Source organism: Scardinius erythrophthalmus, assembly GCF_964197995.2.
Source record: "Scardinius erythrophthalmus genome assembly, chromosome: 1".
Lineage (NCBI taxonomy): Eukaryota > Metazoa > Chordata > Actinopteri > Cypriniformes > Leuciscidae > Scardinius > Scardinius erythrophthalmus.
In genome coordinates this window covers 11497335-11518950 of record NC_138221.1, presented here as the reverse complement: position 1 = coordinate 11518950, position 21616 = coordinate 11497335, and the positions used below count along the sequence as shown (strand labels likewise).

The 21616-nt window shown below is 39.8% G+C and overlaps 1 protein-coding gene across 1 annotated transcript in view; it reads left to right on the top strand.

Annotated features, from left to right (window-relative positions):
• The first annotated feature begins 3110 nt into the window (after positions 1-3110).
• Positions 3111-21616, top strand: part of LOC308691643 (uncharacterized protein) — a 36515-nt gene continuing 18009 nt past the window's right edge. Inside the window, exon 1 of the mRNA XM_081367075.1 lies at positions 3111-3135. The gene's annotated coding sequence lies outside the window, so the exon portion shown is untranslated. The remainder of the gene's footprint in view (positions 3136-21616) is intronic.

Genomic DNA, 21616 nt, shown 5'->3' with positions numbered 1-21616 from the left:
TAAAGAAAGGATTTGTACTTTCTGTTTTGAGGTCTCTGTGAAAGTTTAAAAGTCTTTTAGTGATTTTTTTAGAGCGCTCACGTCCATAATGGAGAACTGTCACGTAATATTGTTTTTTCCTCATAAATGCGAACACGAAAAATAAAAGACAAAAGACTTTTGAGTAAAACTTACTCCGAAATTGTGTTCTCGGCGGAATTCGCTCTTCAAAATGCTGCCGTTCGTCGTCTGAGTTACAATCTTTCTCTGAGGAAAAGGTGCATTCTTCCTCGCCGTCCAGAATCATCTGAAGGGAGTCTTTATTACCGGAGAAGCGTGTCATACTCAAAACGCGATGAACTATCAGTAAGTCTGATGAAGAAACTTTTTATGGCATTGATCAGGGGGCGGGTGCGCTGCATACTAGATCATCTAACGATTTACATGTGAATCGCGCCGGGGGCGGGGCGGCCGCAGCTGATTATAGAGATAATGAGGCAGAAGGAAAAACGGTACCTCTCCTTGCTTTCAAACGGATTACATGAGTTGAAAACATTTGTTTTTTATATAAATTACTTCATTTAAAAGAGGAGATTTCAAGCTTCATAAAGACATATCTCTCGTGCCTGTGTGAGAAGTATTCGCTGAGTTATGATTCATTTTCGGACGCGTTTCAGAATGGACTACACGGACAGAGAGAAGGCAGAACTCGCTTCGTGTTTATTTTTCTTTATTTGGCGAAAAGCACAACACTTTGTTTTTATTGTGAGTGTACACAAAAATAATACACACTTAACAGGATAGATTGATGTATAACACAAGCATATAAGATAAAAAATAATATTTTTATTTTATTATTTTTTTGCACTCATATGGAAAAAAACGAGCCTATCGCGCCGGCGCGATAGCCGACCTCAGGGGGTTAATCATAACCAGCTTAAAGTTTTTTGGTACGTATCCTAGAGACAAAGACAAATTAATGATATTAAGAAGAGGATCTATGACCTCTGGAAGCATCTCTTTCAGTAGCTTAGTCGGTATAGGGTCTAACATACATGTTGTAGATTTAGATGAATTAACGAGTTTGCAAAATTCTTCCTCTCCTATAGCAATAAATGAATCAAATCAAATTTTTCCTCAGGGAGACTACAATGTACTGCCTGATGTGATACTGTAGTAGACGGTTGCATATTTATTATTTTGTCCCTGATATTATCAATTTTATAAGTGAAGAAGTTCATAAAGTCATTATTGCTGTGCTGCTTGGAAACATCTGGGCTTGAAGCTTTATTTTTCGTTAGTTTAGCCACTGTTTCAAATAAATACCTAGGATTATGTTTATTTTCTTCTAATAGGGTTGAAAAATAAGCAGATCTAGCAGCTTTTAAAGCCTCTCTGTAAGTAATTGAGCTCTCCTTCCATGAAATGCGAAATACCTCTATTTATGTTTTCTTCCAGTTGCGCTCCATTTTTCTGCAATTTAGTGAAATTTTTTTATGGTGTTATCATCAGCTACTAACGCAATATGATGTCACATTTTGGTTTTGTTCATGTCATGTTTCCATGTCTGTCATGTGATTCCCTGTTTGTCATGTGATCCTGCCATGTGTCTTGTCATTGGTTAATCGTCTGTTCATTGTTCACAGGTGTCCCTTGTCTTGTCATTAGTCTGTGTATTTAAGCCGTTTTTGAGTTCGTGCCACGTCATGCTTTTGTTTTGTTTTGATTTTGTGATTGAAATAAAGCTGCACTTGGGTTCTCTTTACAACTTGCCTCCAGTGGATCACTTTACATATGAAGAAACTTCTGAGCACAATATGATCATATGGGGGAATGTAACTTTGTAGGCTAAAGAAACTTTGCTTTTCATTTGTTATTTAAAGCTCACTTGAAGTTATTCGACACCACATGAAAACACTACTAGCCTAACTGAAAAAGTTTAAAAATTATTAAAAACAGGTGAACAGTCCATAATAAAATAAGGACAAATACACAAATTACAAGCAAAGTTACTAAACAAAGCTACAAAGTCTAACAGTAATATTCAGGTACAGAAATTAAGTATAGTTTCATCTTTGTTAAAACTGTAATTTGTTGTTTTATTAATATTAATAACAGACAACAGTAGGAATATTAGGTGTCTGCTGTCACTTTAAGACAGAATGCACGGACTGAAAAAAAAAACCCGACAAACATCCATTTTCTTTCTCACCTGATCTCTTATGACATAACCAAGAGAATATTTGCAGAGACGGGCATTTAGACACGTTTTTTAACATCATTGTGTGTTGTGTGTGCATGTGTCCGTTCAAGGGCAAGGAAACGCAAAAGAGTCAATTCGGTGTACAAGTGCTGTCTGAAACACACCTCTCTCTCTCTCTGCATGCGCTTTGGGTGAAGATAACACATTTACAGCATTTAAAATTGTTTGAATGTATAAATTGGCAAGAAAAAACCCATCCAAATAATACACTTTCACTCTATGATGGTTAAATTAAGCAGTTAATCCGCGAATCACATGCGTGCTGAACCGTGGGCCAGCTGGTCCGTGTGAGAAGCCGTTTACATGTGATCAATGCGGAACGAGTTTCCCACATAAACATACTCTTAATGTTCACATGAAGATCCACACCGGAGATCAGTGCGGAAAAAAACATTTCTTAGGGCATCAGCCCTGAAGACACACCAGACAGTTCATACGAAGGAGAAGCCGCATTCATGTTCTGTGTGTGGAAAGAGTTTTTCACAGATGCTATATTTACAAAGACATCAGAAAAGACATACTGGTGTGAGAGAGTACATGTGCTTTGAGTGTGAGAAGACTTTTACTACAGGGAGAGATTTAAAACGGCACCAGAGAATTCACACTGGAGAAAAACCTTACAAGTGTTCACACTGTGACACGAGATTCAGTCTGTCATCATCTCTGAAAAAACATGAGAGGATCCACACTGGAGAAAAACCTTACAAGTGTTCACACTGCGACAAGAGATTCAGTGACTCATCATCTCTGAAAACACATGAGAGGATCCACACTGGAAAGAAGCCGCACACGTGTGATCAGTGTGGAAAGAGTTTCTCTGTTAAAACTAACCTGAAGCAACACATGAATATCCATGCAGTGGAGAAACCACATCACCGCAGTCTGAGATCACGGTAAGTAGTTCATCTTTATGTGCTGAGAAACAAAAGCTGCTTTTCCACCTTCAGAAAAGGTTCCAGTTGTGTTTCCACTTGAGCCTGGTACGGCACGGCACAATTATAAACCGTTCTCGGCCCTGAACTCTCAGCACACTTGGCTGACCGTGCCGAACCGTGATGGTTGAATGTGTATAATGTTTAGTATAGTATTTTTCCTGTGTTTTATGCATGTCCCTATGTTTTATTATCCTACTTATGATTCTTTAGTTATGTTAGAGTAACTTCCAGTGTTGATATCCAAAGATGATGTATCACTGCTTTAATGTCTTCAAATCCCCTCTTTATTAGTATCAAAATAATCCCCTTTTGATTTTATAATCAATGGTGTACAACATGTTTTGATAAATTGCATCATAAATATTTGTACTATACTTTTGTGTAAAGACTGGAAAAATTCTCCATGCCAGCATGAACATGCAAATGGTAATAAGATGGATCAAAGACTTTCTCCCAGTCATCTTTGATTGGTCACCTCAACAAAAGGGGTGTGAACTGATAGGACCTTTAAGAGTATCCGATTAGTTCAGATCTGGGCTCAATCTCATTCTCCTGTCTTCTTCCGGCAACTTCATCAAGTTAACTTTGGATTCAACACAGACCACCCCAAGAACCCAAACAAACGCTTCAGCGCACTCCTGACAAAAAGCATCAAGAATTCAAGTTAGCATCTGCAACCCTCTCTCTCTCCTTGTTGTGAGATGGTGCTGGCTTTATATGCTGGCTATAATATAAGGGTTTAATAAATGAACCTAGGGTAGGCTTCACACACAACTAAACTAAGCAAAAATTATATACAAAATCAAGAAAGTAAGGAAACCTGTAGGGAGGTGGGTGCCATTTTTGTTTGAATTTGGTTTTCTCCTGGTTATGTGTCGTCAGGGAGAAAGGGAACTTTATTTGGAACTATATTTTTTTATTATTATTATTTTTTTAATGTTTAGGTAAGTTCTGGTTTAAACTGAGTTAGAAACCTTTTTGTTTGTTTTGTTGGCCTTTGCCCCCTCCTGAAGTTTGTTTCCTTTAGTCTTTTTTTTCTTTTTCAATAAATACTTTTCCTAAGCTTATTCGTTTTGGATGTGTGCTACTGAGACTGGAGACAAGAAGTTCCTGTGCTCTCTCTCTCCAAAACTTTGTTACTGCTATGCCAAGTACCCCTAGATTAAAAAAGAGGGCTAGCATGTAGCACTAGACATTTTGATGGGTGTAAACCAAGCCCTGGGTATTTTTAAGACAATGAAAGCTCAGATGGGCGAATCTAGAAATCTTCCCCTTATGTCGTCATTAGGGGAAAGGTTACCTCCCCTTTCTCTTCTTTGCCTGCAAAAAGAATTTGGCCTGCCCTTGAGAAAATGAGCTGTGCGAGCGCGATATGGTTTTTCCCTGAGAGACATCATGGCTTGCAAACGAGTGAAGCATGACAGTTGCTCAGTGTTTGATAGTACAAATGAACACAAAGGTATATTTTTTAGTTCCTTCATCCGAGCCTCTGAAGATCCAGTGGGTTATGTGAATTTCTGATGTGTAATTGTTGAAGTTCAGACAGATAATCTTTCTCTCAAAGTGGTTCAATACTGTTTATGCATCAGTAAATCAAGCCAGTGACTAAACGATCAACTTCACATCTTACTTAAACTGTGATTTAATAAATATATAGAAAGCGACCAAAGAACAATCCCTTTCCAATCTCCCAAGCTGTCAATCACAAAGCGCGAGTTTATCTAGACACTTGCCAAAATCGTTATAAAATCAATGACGCTTTTATACTGCACAACGAAGCTCTTACTGTACTTACCTCTTGTTTGCACTGGTGAAATCATTAGTGAGAGTGCAGAAACTGTGTTATAATGATAAGATCTTCATTCACGCGATCAACAGACTGTCATCTGCTCAGTGCTCATCACTGCAACCTTTCATGTGATGGGAATAGATCTAAATACTTAAAACTTCTCACGATTCTTTAATCCCGATAGCTGTAATAGTAAAAACGTATAATAGCTGTAATAGTAAAAGTATTCGAGAGAGTTCCACATAATGCTAGATATTTCATATGCAAGCATGTCAGCCAATCACAGCAGTGGGTGCTTACACTGAAGTCTCACACAGACATGCCCCTTCAAACAGCGTTCAAATCATAGGCTAAAATTAGGCTTATCAAATTATAACAAGTTTTGATCTAAAAAACATACTAACATTATAAGGCCACCCCAGGAAACATTCCAAAATAATCAAATAATCCATGCAATGGGACCTTTAATTATTTCATGAAAATAAAGTTTATAATCAACTAATTAATATGTATTTAAGCTACAAAGGTGAGGTGACCAAGATCGCATGTATTTAGGGATGGGGCCGATCCGATCCAGTATCAGTATCGGGACCGATACCAGCGTAATTCACGTATCGGATTTTCCCAATCCAACCTGCGGAGATATCCGATATCCATGAGTCATGTCTGCGCTTTAATGTTGTCTGCTGAAATGACTCCAAAAGCGATTCCCGCCGGCTAGTCTGCTAGCTGGATGCAAACTGCGGAATGGATTTCCTGAACGGAGGCGCGGCTCAATGAGACACAGAGTTATGAGACACGCCCCCGCTCAGGAAATCCATTCTGTAGTTCGCGGCTAGCCAACATGTCTGCTTTGTGGAAATACTTCACACTGGAAACACCCCAGAGCAAGACAGCAAAATGCAATGTTTGCAAAGCCGTAATTCAGAGCTCTTTGAAGCTCCCTCGCGTCTTACAACACAACAAACGCAATCAAACATTTAAAAAAGCACCACGTTACTGTGCGTTTCACACCAAACGCGAATAGCGCATCAAATTCGCGTCTACCATGTCTAGTTGGACGCTTGAATATTTTGAATCCATTCGCGTGCCCAGAGCGAAATTGACACACGTAAAAAGCAAAAGTTTGAAGCGACATTGACGCACGTCTGAGGCAAAATCCACTTGTCTGTTTGCAACATGGCGGATGTTGATCGAGCATTCATCGAGAGAGTTACAGCATCGGAGCGAGGATCACCCTTCAGATAGTGTGTGTGTAAGATGTTTACACTTTCTTATATTTCAAGACTCAAGTATTTGACATTTTGGGAATGCTAAATATTAATAAAGAATAAATATTGACATGACAATCAATTTGAAACCCTTACAGTTGCATATTTGTTTTCAGCATGGGTTTTTTCCTGTTAACAGGATTTTCTGTTTTTCTGACTTCCTTTTCTGACCTTATACTTACCTCAAGTTTCCTTTTTGGACACACATGCATACATACGTACATATCATACTTGCCTGTTGAGAGAAGTTTATTTCAGCATCATAGAAAATAAACAATAATGATGATAATAATATTAATTCAAACACAGCTCTGGTATCGGAATAGTATCGGTATTGGCCGATATCCCAATTCAGGTATCGGGATCGGATCGGAAGTGAAAAAATGTGGATCGGTGCATCCCTACATGTATTTCCTTTAGCATATATACTTCATGCCATTAAACAAACAAAATAGAACCTAACCATCAGCAGAATGTGGCAAAAGGTGAAAACACAAGTTGCTATTTCTTTGTCAGTAGAAACAGATTATTTTAAGATTACGTTATGTTTGCTTGCCACTTCCACTGCTTGCTTTTGGAGGACCATGAGATCTGACATCTTCCTCCTCTGCTCAGTGACGTACTGCTCAATTCACTCGGGTGTCCCAGACTTCGCCTTCTCTTTTTGCCATGTTCTGCTGATGGCTTTGGTTGAAGATGATAACGCACGCGCGTCTCACGCAGGCAGTGTGCAAACTCTAACCTGTTAACATGGGAGCCGAAATAAAAACGGACACTTGGATATTCATGAGATCAAATTGTGGGCGGGGCGACCAACAGGCGAGTAGCTACAGGCGAGTGGAAAAGAAATTATTAGCGAGGGCCTCAGATCGCGTTTAGCTCTAAATTGAAACTGAGCTATAAGCATTTTCACATATATAGGAACTTGTGGTTAAATGTTTTTCTCTTAGCGCTGTGAAGTAACAGTGTTGCATGATCACGATCGGCTCGCGCTGCTTTGGTCCAAACTGATAAACAACGGTCCGTCGACCACACAATAAGGAGTAGCTCAGTTCAGGGTTCCCACTCTTTTCTTGAAATGATTTTCCAGGACTTTTCCAGGACATTTTCAAGACTTTTTCAGCTGCTACAGTGCGAGTCAAGTTATCACAACTAAGGCTGGGCGATATACCGATATTATCATATCGAGATTTATTTTGAAACAGATGTGATATTGTACCTATACCGTATCTGTATTAAAGTTGTGCAAAGATTGTTGTCTTTCACAATGCCACCTGCTTTCCTCTACTTGCAATGTCACACTACTAAAACAGAAGTTATTCTCTACTTTAGTTCATACACTGCTATTTTACTTGCTACATTTGCACATGTCACATGTCTGTAGTTTAGAGGGGCAAGTCCTACCAGCATAGCCTAGAAATCTGGACACAGCCTAGCGGCAGCAAAATGTGTTTTGCAGCCAGGGTAGTCTAGCAACTCTCCATTGACTTTTGAGCTGCAAAAACCTAAATTGGGTCAGGCCAATCACATTGTGTATAGAGTAGGCGGGGCAGGCTTAACATAATGACGACAGAGTTGCGACGGTTCCCTGCCTGCTACTTGAAAACAAAGAATGACGGCTGCTGCTGGAGAACAGCCTTTCGAATCGGCTTTGGTCGCGACACTGGAGGACTTGGAGTTAAGCTTTTCTTTGAGGAAAGAGCAAAGAACGGCACTTAAGTCATTCTTAAAAAAAGGAAGATGTGTTCGTAGTTTTGCCGGCCAGATATGGCAAAAGTTGAATCTATCGACTAGCTCCGCTGTTGGGAAAACGCTCTGGTTGGTTGAAGCGCTGTCCTATTGCGTGCAGAGGGAATTTGAAAGACAGCCGTTTATCCCGCCCCTCGGATTGAGCCGTGACTATGGTGAGTTGCCAGACCTAACATCTTGATGTAGGTCTGGCTTGCCAGGCTACTACCAGCGTACTGAGATGTCAAATTGCGTACTTGCTACACAAAATGCGTACATATTGGCAGGTTTGTGTCACGTGGGGCGTTGTGCTGGCTACATGCAGAAATGAAAGCAGACAGCTCCAGCCCAATATTACCAGAGCCCGTCTACGGAGAGCCTTGGCACTTCCTATTAGCCCCATTGTATCAATCTTGGTTGCAGTTCCATTAGAATTCCACTGGAGGTGATCGCGGACGAGTGCAGACTGAATGGGAGTCTATTGGGCTAGACCATAGATATCATATAAAGGCTAGATGTCTTAAGGCGGAGTCACTTCCGGTATCACCGGCGGCCATCTTACCACAGGGCTCTGTGAATTAAGGTGAGTGATCAGCACGCACACAAATCCTCTTATCTCGCTGAAATCTTGACGAGACATCTAGCCTTTATATGATATCTATGGGCTAGACGGCTAAATTCGTCTCTTTCACCCGATTGCTGTTGAGAAATCTCAGATTTAATTGTAGGTTTTGCGAGGTCAACATGGGTTATAGGTTGAAAGTTGAATGAACGAGTACTTCTGTCCTTCTGATTTCTTACAGGTTGAGTTGTTGTTGCCCATAACACGCTAGCATTCTGCTTATGAACGCTGATTGGTCAGTGAAAGACTGATTACGACCAGAGATACCGCTTGATGGCATCGTGGCATCCGAAGCGAGACCAGAAACAAACAAAACAAAAACTCTTCTAGCACGTGTGTTTACCTGTGTCAGCTGTGTTGTCGATGCCTCGAGAGAAAACAAAGCGCAGAGCTGAAAGCACCAGAGTGACTGAAGGATTGCCGTTAAGCAGTATCTCTGGTCGTACGATGTGTATGACGTCATTGACATTTTAAGACTTTTTAAAGCAAATAAGTGACTCTAAAAAATCTAACACCCAGCAATGTGTAATTTCTTTGCATCTCCTTTCGAATACAACATTCAAATTACTAGACAAAAAATTATATCATGAGAAAAGTGGATTTTGATGGGTATAGCTCCATAGACCTCCATTCATTCTGCACTCGCCTACGAGCTCCCCCGCATGGACAGAGACGTGTTACTGCAGCCAGTCCAGAAACCGGAAGTAACCAGAGAGTGCCAATTGACCTATGGCTAAGCCACGGCCCAGCCACTCACTCGGACAAACAGTCAACATTCGGTAACAGGCGCTATGGCAGTTGTCACAGTAGAAGACATTTCACAGGAGGCAATTGATGATTTTTGAAGACAGAAATATTATATATCATCTCGAAGTCACCAGAAGGGCCTTGACTATGCATTGGAGGGTTATATTAATAATTTTATTGTTGAGAAGGTCAATAAGCTTCAGCTCCATACAAAGATGTACAGGTGACAGTGTAAACGTTATAGTTTGGTGCTATTTCGCTTCAAACGCTTGCTTTAAACTCGCGTCTTATTCGCTTTAGACGCGCGAATGGATTCAAAAGGTTCAAGCTTCGAACTAGACGCGATACGCGTGAATTTGACCAGCAGCAGGGGCGTAGAATTTAGTAGGGACGTCCCCGTCCCCACCAATTTCAAAATCAAACCTACGCCACTGGAACGCAGCATAATGAACAGGCTGCGATGTCAAGATTGCAATGCTGGAATGCGTGTGTGTGTGTCAGAGAGAGAGAGGCGTAGGCGCGATCGAATGTTCATACAGGACATCGTTAAAACTGCAAAGTGTTTAGCCTACTTATATTTGTGTAAAACACAACATTGTGTTAGATACGTGAATGAAGCTAAGTGACATGATGTAACGTTACAACGCAGCTAGAAGCTAGGCTAAAGTTAGCCTAACGTTACATTAGAGATGTTAAAGATAACGTTCAAATACGTTGTTGACTTGCCTTAGAACAGATGTAGACATCCTTGTTTAATTTATCCACGTTTAATTGGTGTTGTGGTCTACCGCATAACTCAATCCAGAGCAGACACTTTTCTCGGTTGAGATGTGGTTTGGGAAAAAATACACACCGTCGCCCAGCCTCTCAGGATACCTAGTTTCGGAGTTGCATGTACCCCATGCACACCGTTTGACCATTTTAAACTTAAAATGACAAGAAAAAACATATAAAAACGAATGAAAACTGACTAACTGCAATGCATTTCAATGGACGTGGAAGCAGAGAATGTCCGAGTGTATTGGGTTAGCTATGCGCACTATGATTGGCTCATCGCGTTTGGGGGCGTGGCTTAGTCATAGGTCAATTCTCTTCCTATTAGACATTCTCTGATATTATTGAAGGCAGCTGAAAACAGACATTCATGCGTAAAATGTTTAACCCGTTTGCATTCATCCACAAGGAGGGAAAATTATTTTCCAGGACAACACAAATGTTTCCAGGACATTTTACTTTATTTCCCATTTTCCATGTGTTTTCCAGGACTGGAAAATTGGTCTTTCATTTTCCAGGTTTTCCAGGACGCGTGGAAACCCTGTCAGTTTCGTTCCGCTTGCATTACGTTTGCCATTTGATGTCGTACAATGTTGTGGTCGCGCCAGCGTCTCTACCATCCCGCCTACATTTGAAATAACAGAATTTTGGTCGGCAGGAAAAATGATCCAACGAACCGTTCGGTTTGAAAATGCGTACCGAACACTGAATTCGGCTAGGTATACATCCGCGCTAAAATATCAAGGTGAAAGATCATAGCTTGCGTAGTATAGACCCGGCTCCCAACCCAACTTTGAGAATAGATTAACGGCAATATTTTTTTTATCGCCCGGTAAGAGTCTCACGTTAACGCAGCACGTTAACACCGATAACGGCCCACCACTAAGGCTACGTTCACACTGCAGGGCTTAATGCTCAATTCCGATTTTTGAAAAAATGCGATTTTTTTGCAAGGCCGTTCACATTTCCAATTAAATGCGACCTTTTGTGATCTCCTGTGTGAACGTGAAATGACCCAGAAGTGACCCGCATGTGCAGAAGAGTACTCAACGGTCAACGACGTCACTTGTTGTTTGCGGAAGTAGCTAAACTTTAACCAGAGCCCGTCTCTGCTTTAACTAACTGTGATTCTCTCACTCTCACACACACACACACACACACACACACACACACACACACACACACACGCACACACACGAGCGCACGCAGCGACCGTTACACAAGAGTCAGACAGCAGCCGCTGACCTATCTAATATCAGATTCAGCACAAATAAGTTAACATAACGTGTATATATAATGGCCGTGGGCTTTTTTTTTTTTTTTTTTTTTTAATTAACGGGCTCGTCGAGGTCGACCCGTTCGGCAGATTTACCTCAGCTCGACGAATATGCAGTCCGTTTTCAAACCGACGACTACTTCAATGCAGAATTATGACATTTTTCGCATATCAATGACGTGCGGGTCGGATACATGCGACCTGGCCGTTCAGACAGAAGTCGCATTTCAAAAGATCGGATATGTATCGGATTTGGGACCACATACCCAAGTGGCCTGGGTCGCATTTGAAAAGATCGGATCTGTGTCGTTCAGACTGTCATGAACAGATCAGATACAGGTCGCATAGGGGCAAAAAAATCGGAATTGGGTCGTTTCAGCCTGCAGTGTGAACGTAGCCTAATTTTTATATATACAGTACCAGTCAAAAGTTTGGAAACATTACTATTTTTAATGTTTTTGAAAGAAGTCTCTTAGGCTACGTTCACACTGCAGGCTGAAACGACCCAATTCCGATTTTTTTGCCCCTATGCGACCTGTATCTGATCTTTTCATGACAGTCTGAACGACACAGATCCGATCTTTTCAAATGCGACCCAGGCCACTTGGGTATGTGGTCCCAAATCCGATACATATCCGATCTTTTGAAATGCGACTTCAGTCTGAACGGCCAGGTCGCATGTATCCGACCCGCACGTCATTGATACGCGAAAAACGTCATAATTCTGCATTGAAGTAGTCGTCGGTTTGAAAACGGACTGCATATTTGTCGAGCTGAGGTAAATCTGCCGAACGGGTCGACCTCGACGAGCCCGTTAATTAAAAAAAAAAAAAAAAAAAAAGCCCACGGCCATTATAAATACGTCATGTTAACTTATTTGTGCTGAATCTGATATTAGATAGGTCAGCGGCTGCTGTCTGACTCTTGTGTAACGGTCGCTGCGTGCGCTCGCGTGTGTGTGTGTGTGAGAGAATCACAGTTAGTTGAAGCAGAGACGGGCTCTGGTTAAAGTTTAGCTACTTCCGCAAACAACATGTGACGTCGTTGACCGTTGAGTACTCTTCTGCGCATGCGGGTCACTTCTGGGTCATTTCACGTTCACACAGGAGATCACAAAAGGTCGCATTTAATTGGAAATGTGAACGGCCTTGCAAAAAAATCGAATTTTTTCAAAAAATCGGAATTGAGCATTAAGCCCTGCAGTGTGAACGTAGCCTTATGCTCATCAAGCCTGCAGTAAAAAAAACAGTAATATTATGAAATATTATTACAATTTAAAATAATGGTTCTCTTTTTTAATATACTTTAAAATGTAATTTATTTTTGTGATGCAAAGCTGAATTTTCATCAGCAAGTACTCCAGTCTTTGGTGTCTTATGATCCTTCAGAAATCATTCTAATATGCTGATTTATGATCAATGTTGGAAACATTTACTTTAATTCAACAAGGATGCGTTAAATTGATAAAAGGTGATGGTAACGATTTATATTGTTAGAAATGTTTTTATTTTGAATAAATGCTGTTTTTATGAATAAATGCTGTTAACATTTTACTCATCAATAAATCCTTAACAAAGTATTCCAAAAAAATATATTAAACAGCACAACTGTTTCCATCATTGATAATAAGTGAGTATCAAATCATCATATTAGAATGATTTCTGAAGGATCGTAAGACACCAAAGACTGGAGTACTTGCTGAATGAAAATGAAAATTCAGCTTTGCATCACAAAAATAAATTACATTTTAAAATATATTAAAAAAGAGAACCATTATTTTAAATTGTAATAATATTTCATAATATTACTGTTTTTTTTATTTTATTTTTTTTAACTGCAGGCTTGATGAGCATAAGAGACTTCTTTCAAAAACATTAAAAATAGTAATGTTTCCAAACTTTTGACTGGTACTGTATATATATATATATATATATATAAATTAGTGGTGGGCCGTGATCGCTGTTAACGTGCTGCGTTAACGTGAGACTCTTATCTTGCAGACAAATACACCACATGAATTCCCATCCCTTTGGATGCTGTGTGGTAATGTTTGACATTGCCACTTTGTGGTTGGAGTGCCTTTGCTGGCCATAAATTCACTTTGGTAGAAGAAAAGAAGATTAATAAAAAATAACAGACCAACATTTTGAGTATCTTCATACATTTGTCCTTACCTTACAACCTTTCTGCAGTGAAGCAGTTTGCTTCAGCTTTCACCAAAGGAGTTTACATACAAAATTCTCCTTTCTTTGGGATATATCATCTGTCAAGATTGGGTCATGAATTAATGACTCACATTTAAGCATTTGTAGTTTACAGAGAAGGATGGAGAAAAAAAAATAACAAAGCAGGAGTGTCCAGTGGTCATTCTCATTAACTAACCCCACCAGCACATCATATGCCTCTAGATCCATCTACAGCATACAGGTATAAATGTGGCATTCCAATAACAGCTTACCAAATAATCTGAGAACATGAAAGTTACTTGTATGGGATCAGGTTTTTTGTTTTTTACCCTTTTCATCAAACTGGCCTTCCTCTTCCAAATATTTGTGGCTTGAAAGGAATCCAGGACAAATGCCCTGCCTGAATAATTCCTCACAAGGCAGGTCAGGTACGCATTAATGACCTGTGGTCAAAAAGAAGGATGACCGACTTACAAGGTATAACTGTATGACTACAGAATATGGTCTATTCTAAAAGCAAAATGACAGTGAACTACAGGAAATTGAATTAATCATGTTAACTGCAGCACAAACCTCACTTTCAAGTTTCGCCCCAGGTTTGAGGCGTTCCAAATCCCAGGTAAAGACCTTGTACGGGCCAACTTTGCTGCAAAGTTTCCCACCCATTTTCCTTGCCCATATGTCTTGCAACACTACAGAGAGACAGAAGAAAATCTTGAACAAATGTTATTTACATGAACGAGATATAAACTATGAAGGAAAACACATACAACACATACCTGAAGAACAAGGTATTTGGGGGGAATGCTGTACGACCGATTGGGTGGCAGGACTGAAGGTAGAATGAGGTGCAAGTCCAGGTAAAAGTGGAGACTGGTTGTCAGGACTGGAGGTAGGCTGGGGGTCAAGGCCAGGTAAAGGTGGAGACTGGGTGGCAGGGCTGGGGGTCAAAGCCAGGTAAAGGTGGAGACTGGTTGGCAGGACTGAAGGTAGGATGAGGTGCAAGGCCAGGTAAAGGTGGAGACTGGCTGGCAGGACTGGAGGTAGGCTGGGGGTCAAGGCAGGCAGCAGAAATGGATTTTGAAGATGGTGGGCCAGCAGGTGTTGGATTAAAAAGAACAGAACACTGTGTTCCAGGATGCATCACGACATGAGGGAGGGGCAGAGCAGGGGACTGGGGAGGGACGTGAGGGACTGAAGACACAGTAGCAGGAGGGCAAAACTTCTGAACTTTTGGAGGAGGATCCTCCAAAAAATGAATTAAATGGTCAATATTGATTTTGGAAATTTGTTTCCCTTCATCATCCACCACATCAATGGATTTGCCCTCCACGTTTATAACGGTGTATGGACCCAAATAATCTGGGTTCAGCTTGCCCCCCTTTCTCTGCCTGCTTCTGATGTTCTGCCGCAGGACCCTGTCTCCAACCTGAATGTCAATGGCCATTCCTTTCTCCAATTTCCTTTTTTTAACTTTACCTTGCACACTTGTAATGTTGTCCTGCACGGTTTTAAAAATTCTGTCCTGCCTTCTAATGCATTCTGTAATACATTCCTCTGCCACAATGTCCTCCACACTTTCGTTGATCTATATAAAGAAATTGAATTTGATTGGCAATTGCAGGTTTGCAATTGTTTTTTAAAAGATAATTTAGATGTATTGTGCTTACCTCATAATTGTCTGGCACCTCACAAGGATATCTTGCCTCACGGCAAAACATTAAAAAGTAGGGCGAGAATTTGGTGGTTATTTGTTTTTTAGTTCGGAGACCAAACATTGCAGCCTCCAAATAATATGCCCATGTGTCTGGACGTTTTCTCACAAGCTTGCTCAAAGACCTGAAAAACAAGTCTTACAGTTAATCACCTATAGTGAGTGTGAGACTTATGTGTTTCAATTAAATGTACCTGATAAATGAGTAAATATACAATGAACAGACAAGAGCAGATACATTCTTCATCTGCCATTCATGTATTGTTTTATCAGTTGAATGGTCACTTTCATACCTCTGAATTGTGCCATTTACTCTTTCAACCAGTCCATTGGTCTGCGGGTGGTATGGGGCACATAAACTTCTTTTAATGCCAAGTACTTGGCAGACACCCATACTGATCTATACAAACCAACACAAGACTTTAATTATTAATATTTTTCCAATTATTCAAAATTTAAAGGCGTAATTCTCTAACCTTGTTCACAAATTCTTTGCCTTGATCAGTCAAAAGCTTTTTTGGGGCACCAAATCTGTAAAATAGCTTGACAATGCAGGCTGTTACCACCTCAGCACTCTTAGTCTTTAGTGGGAAAGCCTCACACCACTTTGTGAAATAGTCTACCATTACACAAATGTACTGGTTGCCCTCTTTAGTTGGTGTGTAGGCCTGTCACGATAACAAATTTTGCTGGACGATAAATTGTCCAAGAAATTATCGCGATAAACGATAATATTGTCGTTCTGAGACCATTTTCATTTAATATAATTATAATGGCATAATAATGCAGGTACACCTTTTCAACGATCTATAAACTTTTATTTCTAAAGAATATTAAACATTGAAAACGGAAAACATTTTAAATATCCAAAAAAATGAACAAAACAACCAAAAACAATGAAAGCAATGGACTCTCAGTGTCTGTTAACAAAATAAATGTCTGTTAATAAATAAAATGGATGTAAACAAAATTGCACTTCAAAAAATATTAAACATTAGGCTTTAGACATTAGGCTTAAATAGTGATACATTCCATAACAGGCAAAACTGACAGTTAGGACCTTTGAAAACAAATAAAAAAAAAAAGCCTCAACAAGCCATATCGCACAATTTTGCACTGTTACTCCTGTTACTTTGTCCTCCTGTTACTTTGTCAAGTGATTGTGTACTGTCGGGAAGACAGAGACGCACTTTATTGCGTGTATGCTACGCAGTGAAAATACTTGGTTAGGATTAGGGGTGAGGAGTGCGTGCCTATTACACGCCATAAAGAGCGTATCATATGCACGCAAAAACTATTTTTAGCGTATAAATGGCACGAGAAATAACATTCGTGGTATAGATACGCATTTTCATGTGATCGGGCTCGCTGTCGCAACTCACAACTAGCGTCTTCTCTCTCTCCCGGCAGTAGCCGCAAACAGTCCCGCCGGCGCTTTCCCATACAAAGACCATGTGACTGACAAGCGCCGCGGTGCCGCCTCCCCGCACAAAGTCCATGCAACTGACAAGAGGGTTCACTCCTCCTATACGATAAAGAACCGAGCGAGAGTGGTCATCCAGTCTCTTTGGTAGAGAGAGAGAGAGACGAGGAAAACAAACAAGCATGCAAATGGAATTATCGCGGCCGGAAAAATTATCAGGCTCATTTAATTTATCGTGCGATTAATCGACTTATCGACTATCGCGACAGGCCTATTGGTGTGAGCTTTCCCACTAAATCCATGCCAACAATGTCCCATGGCTCAGCCACCTGAAAAAAAAAAAAAAAAACCTTTCTTTAAGTGAGAATATTCTTAATTAAACAAATACACAACTTACCTCAATAGGGGTATATTCAGCTTTGTCCTTAATTTCAGCTTGCTTTTTCTGGCATGCTGCACAGTGCATAACCTAAAACATTTATGTTTAATTTCATTTTGATAGAGCTAGGAAAGTATTAAGACATGTCAGTTAATTGCACTCACCCAGGTTTTAATATCAATGGTCATGGCAGGCCAATAAAACCTTTTACTAATGGCCAAGGGTGCCGCCAGGAATTTTGGGCCCCATGACAAAAAAAATCTAATTGGGCCCCCTCTGCGCAGCTGTTGTCACCACATCTCTAGGACTAAATATATATTAACTTTTTAATTAAAATAAATTAACATTATCATCTCAAAACAATGAAAACAGCAGATTTTTTAACATAACTGCAAATATATGCCAACAACAAAATAAAGTTGACGTGTAAAAGGGAATTTCCGCATCAGGGTTATTATAGTGCTACAAAACAGATCCAGTGATCACTAAATCAATAGGTTTTGAGGTTTGGAATGATGGGAATAATAACGCCTGTATAGATGTCATTTAATGGACAAAATTCAGTCTAAATGAACACATCAAACTGGATTAATTTATTATTGTCTGTAACTTACATGCAGGTTGAGGTAAGCTACTCACTGTTTATATCTGCATCTAGTACAGAGACTTTTATATTGAAAAGACTCAAACTTGTTTTCACGGAGAAGGAAGACGCAACTGACTGGTGACTAATGTAACATTATAGGCACGGAAAACCCCTTAATGGTTAACTGTTAAAAGGACAAGATATCGCAGCGGACATTCAAACGGATTATTTTATTATGAATATAGGACTGACCTGAAGGAAAATGCAATGTCTACTGTGAATGCAGGTAACTTTACACTCACTTTCTCGATCTCTCACAATACTCCACTATAGCTTCAATGAACAATATCAATTAGATCACACACGTTTTTAAGTTGCTAAGAGTGGTTGCTAGGGGTGTTGTAGTGATACATAGAACCATTGGGTGAAGCGGTCATAGCCGTGTTTTATCGTGAATAAAGCACAGCTATTGACCAATCAGAATCAAGGATTGGAACTAACCGTTTTATAAAGTGTATAATATAATAAAATTTAAATTAGTTTTTACTTGTTTGTTGGGGCCCCTGTCAGTCAGGGGCCCTTGGAATTGTCCTAACTTTTCCCCCCTATATGGCGCCCATGCTAATGGCATCAGTTGTCTTCTGAACACCACAGTGTGCACCAATTGGACTGCCGTGGAACTAATCAAATACCCGTTTGGCCTCCTCTGTTGAGTCCAAAACTTTGGCCAGTACACCCTCTCCTCTTTTCCGTATATAGTATAAAACCTCATCTGAAAGTAGTTTATAGTTTTGGTAATGAAGAGACTGTCAGAGAAATCACTAAGTGTGACTTCACGCACCCTTGATTGTGAAGTTCTGTGCCCTTCTAAGAAGGACATATTTTTCATTTTTAGAAATGCCATGGGGAACCTTTCCAGATTTTTTTAACTCGTACAAGGTTTGAAACATTTGCTTATCCATATTGACAGCCAAAATGACAAATCCAACAAAGATAGGTAGGCTTATTTATATGAATTGTGATTGAGACTCGTTATTCTTTTAACACATCTCCATAGATAATTGTTGAATGCTTCACTAACTATATGTAATGAATGTAATTTTTTTATTGGCCAGAGCTGTGTTCAATAAAGAATTGAACAGAAATTCAAGTCACAAAATAACTTTCTCAGGCGTGGTTGATCATGGGCATATAATTAAAAAAGTAATTTAAAGAAGAGCATATACCATGCTAATAATATAATACAATATACATAAAGTAAACTAAATATCCTAAACACTATCTATACTGTTTAAATTTGATAAACAAAAAGTATCTCCCTCAACATATTTCTGTTTAAAATGTTTTTTTTTTTTTTTATTCTTGCGTTCATTAACTGATAAACTCCTCACTCATCCAAGAACAAACTCCAGCATATTCAGTTGTCAGACATGACTGGATCTTCAAACGACACAGGGTTCTGTGGTCAGATGAAACTAAAAAAAGAGCTTTTTGCCAGCAAACACGCTAGATGGGTTTGGTGCACACAAGGATAAAAAGTACCCCATGTGTACAATTTAATATACCATTGAATCTGACAATGAAACAGTATATCTAATGTATATCTAAATGTTCACACATTTTCTTGTGCAGGAGTACTTTGCAAAAAGAGCCAATTTATTTTACCAATATGCAAAATAAAAGATACAATTTCTAAGATGTTGTTATTCCTTGGCTTAGTGAGCTTCCTCGACATTGCATGACTAGTATTGACCCAGTGATTCTCCAACTTTCAATAGGAATGATGTGTTTTAAATTGATCCAAAAGATAATTCAGTAATGTACGATGGTAAAATGGTGCTTTTGTTATCACAAATGAGCAGTTACATAATTAAATTTTAAACCCTTTATTTAAAAATATTTACAAAACTTTTAATAGAAATGTTATTTTAAAGAAGCTAAATTTTTAAACACAACAAGAAAGCATTCAAATTTTTAAAAGCACACCCCCACAGCAGCTATACCCTCCTCAGAGTAAATCCCCTGTATTGTCCATGAGGATCTGGAAAGTTGACCCGGATTGCCCAGACACAGCAGCTTGGGATAACCACTCTGTGACCAGGACCCAGAGTCCTACACTGCCAAGCCACAAACTGTCTATATGCAGCATGTCTAAATTGCCTGTTGTCTCCACCTTCATCTGTAAGGTCAACTCCAGCACTCAGGTCATTCCAGATCCTCCGGGCCAGACGCAATACTCCCGCCTGCAGAATGTATGCCTCCATGTGTGGCAGAGTTGAGATGCAAAGATCCACCACAGTGGGCATCTCTCTGCGTCTCTGGCAGATGCACCATGATAGTTGCTCGGGGACAGGAGGTAATGTTGGAGGAGCAGCAGGTCCCAAATGGCTGAGGACATCAAAGATTAGGCTTGGATCCCGTGCCAAACATTGCTTCAAAACTTGTTGTGTCTGTTGTAAATTCAATTGTTGAATTTGCTCCTAGTGATAACAGAAAAAAATCTCTAACATTACACTACACTATATATTATATAAACAAAATTTAATTGAACAATATTATACCTGATGTGCAAAGGGAAAACATTTATAACTGAGGTATTTATAACTACTGTCTCCCACGTGCCCTGCCTGATGCTCCGCGCACACCACGGCTTCCTCTTCTCCCCACCCGTTGACTCGTCGAAGTCGCTGTGGGTGTGAATTCCTCGTCGGAGCCCATTGACTCAGTGACAAAACTCTAGCCGCATAACATACAGATAAAATGTCACGCACTGTGCTTGCTTAGCAATTGAAACCTGCTAATTCACTGGCTTGTCATGTTGCTGAAATAATGTACTAGCAAACCTTATTTAGCATTACATATCGCTAGAATAATTACTTACTGTAACGTTAGCTACCGTTATATTATCATACTAGCTATTTATAACTTATAGAAAGAGTGCAACGTCATATAGTTACATTACATGTATTTCAAAATACGTAATGTTTTGAGGACAAAGTTTGTAGTCAAAGTATGGGCAGGCTATAGTCAATGTAAAGCATATTGTTGATGTTTCGTCCCTACCAGTGAATGTGCGATAACTGTTTATCCGCCATCATCAGTGGCCCTGCATGTTTACTAGCCTGCGCGTTCACGGCAGGCTCTGCTGTGGGGGAGGAGCTGTGGAGGGAGGGCTGTAGCGCAGCAAGAGCGAGGGGGAGTGACCTGTATAAGCTGTGCTTGTTCGAATGTTCAGGCTAAGTCAACGTTTTTTAAAAACTCCCTACTGCATCTTTAACTACAACATCATTATAGAGTAGCACAGCATACACAACAATTCAAATATAGCCTATCTGAGGTTCCTAAAACAATTAATATGCAACATGCCAAGCCTAGTCAAAGTTTAGAGGTAATATTAAATAGTCATTCAAATACAATTGACCCTTCGCTAAGCCCCGCCCTCCTTAGTTACTGTTGCTACGCCTGTCAAGCTTTTATGCCTGGCACGTCTATTACAGTATATATGCACTGGTTTCAGACATTCCTAAGGAGATTAGTCATTTTCGGCGAACAGGTGAAAATATGAGAGAGCAAGACTGCAGTATGCATTCGAGGGCTATATCCACAACATAATATGCAAACGATTAGAGAATAATTATTTTATCAAAATTGAAGCTAAAGCCTATAACGTTAGGTCCCAGCACAAGAAGCAGCCGCCTCGTACTCTGACTATTCAAATGGGAAACACACAAATTTGAGGAACAGCTTTGTGCATGCACAGCAGGGTAAGTGAAATTTGAAAATATTCTAATATTTATAAAACAAACAGCTTATCCATATGTATTGTGGAATAAACACAAGACATTAGCCAGACCGCAATGATAACATTCTCCCGCTTATATTTTTAGCGCCGCCAGGCTAACGTTACTGCTCACACGTCGGACTAACTTACTGTTATGAACTGA